Source organism: Limulus polyphemus, unplaced genomic scaffold, assembly GCF_000517525.1.
Source record: "Limulus polyphemus unplaced genomic scaffold, Limulus_polyphemus-2.1.2 Scaffold229, whole genome shotgun sequence".
Lineage (NCBI taxonomy): Eukaryota > Metazoa > Arthropoda > Merostomata > Xiphosura > Limulidae > Limulus > Limulus polyphemus.
This window is the reverse complement of record NW_013665839.1, coordinates 346,298-349,163: the sequence shown is the minus strand read 5'-3', so window position 1 is coordinate 349,163 and position 2,866 is coordinate 346,298.

Below are 2,866 nucleotides of genomic sequence, written 5' to 3'. Positions count from 1 at the left end.
CCAATCCACATTCCACCACCTTTTCACGGACCACTCTTTCAAATTCAACAATTCTGAAACTTTTGAGACATTAATAGGATTTATCAAATCTAGCATTGCGATGTGTCGATTGGAAGACTTGAATTCTCGGAGCATGTCTGCGACTAGTTTCTGAGCCATACTGAAGGTAGCACATGTGACACAAACCTGAGTTCTAGTGAGCACCATCATTCAAACGTTTTCGCAAAAAATGAAATTCGTGGAGTCAAACACCCGAGAGTACGTTGAAATGACGTTTTCTCACGAGTGATGATATTCGCGGTCCTACCAAGTTCGTCGTGACTTTGGGGAAAAAAGTGTGATTTATTGTGCAACACCCCTTATTTGATCTAATCACGTAAACTTATCGAATTTAATCACAGACCTAATTTTGTGGAGATTTCTGTGCAAAACTTTCATCACCTGCATACTGTATTACGTAAAATGATGTAATATTAATGTTTAATAACTGATGTCATATTTTATGAATTGACTCTGGAAACAAAGCTTCGATGCTTACATATTCTTCTGTAGTCTGAGACACGACACACCTTTTGTTTGTTTGGCGGCAAAAAAAAAGAAAAAAAAAGACGGGGGAGCCCCAGTGAATACCTGAAGCTAAACTTCTTCAACCCACAAAAAGGTCAGTGGCAGGTCTGCAGGCAAGTCTGGTGGAAGGTATAGACAAGGAACTGACAAGCACGTGACTAGTCGCTGCTAAACGAGTCATGAATGTGTGTTATCCGTTGTGTTTTATTCAGGTTTTGAAGTACTCAAAAATATTTTGTAACACGATACATATTTCTTTATTACAGGTAAATTTACAGGAGAGAAAAGAAAGGGCTAGTCCCTTAAATACTGGTTTTAATATCAAGATTATGACGTCTTTATTTGTTAGGACACGTACTTAAATTACAGAATGTAAACTTTTAAAACAATTAGCTATTTAACTATTGGAAAGAACTAAAAATATTAAAGATAAGAAACGAATAAAGAAATTACTTAAATTATGATTTTTTGATTAAGAAGCCAAGTTAAAATACTTATCCACAAATGATTTTTGTCATAATTCACATTTTATAAACTTAACAATGCAAATATAACAATAATGTAACAATGTTCATATTTGGATACCTTGCATTTTTATAGCCTTTTTTTTTCTTCCAAGTATCAAATCATCCGTATAAAGTGGCATAAAATCATGTTGGAACTAGTGTTAACTAACTCAACCACGAAAGTTGCACAATGAGCTATCTGTGCTCTGCCCACCACGAGTATCGAAATCCGGTTTCTAACGTTGTAAGTCTGCAGACATACCGCTGTGCCACTGGGGGGCTAAAAGTTTTTAAAACAAAGACTGCTACGCGCAAACGGCACAGATACATTTAATTTTAAGGACATAAAGTATTAGAAAATCAGATAAAGAAAATAAACATAACTTGACTTTTATAATACAAAATATCAAGCACGATGTGTGCGAAGTATAAACCATAAACTTAAAAACTTAGAAAGTATACTTATAGCATATATACATAATATCATTATAAATGTATCTAACCAAAGCAAGAAAACACCGTGTTCTAAAGGAATTTGCTGTTCAATATGCTTATAACAATTCTAAATTACTTCTTAACGAATGCAGATTGAAGAACATCTACTCAACCGAACAAGTTGCTGGTTAGAAACTTCTCGGGCCTATTCTGAACACAGTTTGAGAAACTTACAGGAGTATATATACACATATCTCTGACCACAACTTTCTGCGCGTTTTACAACGTGATTACCGAAGAAAAAAAATCCGGTAATTGTGTTCACCTTTATGAATTAGTGATAGTTTTAGTGTTCACCTGGTAGCAGTCACATGTAATTTTTGAAGAAAGTAACACCGATTAATAAAAAAACAGACAACAATCTTTCATACGATGTTCACTGTTGTTGTTCTTTTGTTTTAGTGTAAAGCTGTACAATAGTTTATATGCACTCTGTTCACCACAGGGAATCGAACCCTAGATTATAGTGTTGTAAATCCGTAAAATCACTGCTCACCCACTGTGACACCGATGTTTAATGATTAGCCCTAGATTATAGTGTTGTAAGTTTGTAAATTCACTCTTCGCCCACTGTGACACCGATGTTTAATGCTTAGCCCTAGATTATAGTGTTGTAAGTCCGTAAATTCACTCTTCCCCCACTGTGACACCGATGTTTAATGATTAGCCCTAGATTATAGTGTTGTAAGTCCGTAAATTCACTCTTCATCCACTGTGACACCGATATTTAATGATTAGCCCTAGATTATAGTGTTGTAAGTCCGTAAATTCACTCTTCATCCACTGTGAAACCGATGTTTAATGATTAGCCCTAGATTATAGTGTTGTAAGTCCGTAAATTCACTCTTCATCCACTGTGAAACCGATATTTAATGATTAGCCTTAGATTATAGTGTTGTAAGTCCGTAAATTCACTCTTCATCCACTGTGACACCGATATTTAATGATTAGCCCTAGCTTATAGTGCTGTAAGTCCGTAAATTCACTCTTAACCCACTGTGACACAGATCTTTAGTGATTAGAAATTATCATCACTCACCTACAAAGTGTCCTACAACGAAATTCTCAACCTTCTTGTCCCTCGCAGAGAATGTTGAGAATGAAATTGAACTTTAAGCTTCGCCACAGAATTATCAAGAAATTAATGGAAGTAATGTTTAGGTTAAATAGTTGTTGTCTTATAATTATATCCTGTTCGAGTTTACTTTTCTATTCTAATAGAGCTCAATGCTTTCACAAGAAAAAAAAAACAATAATATTAATGGTACAATCCGGATATCGGTTACAATATTTTACGC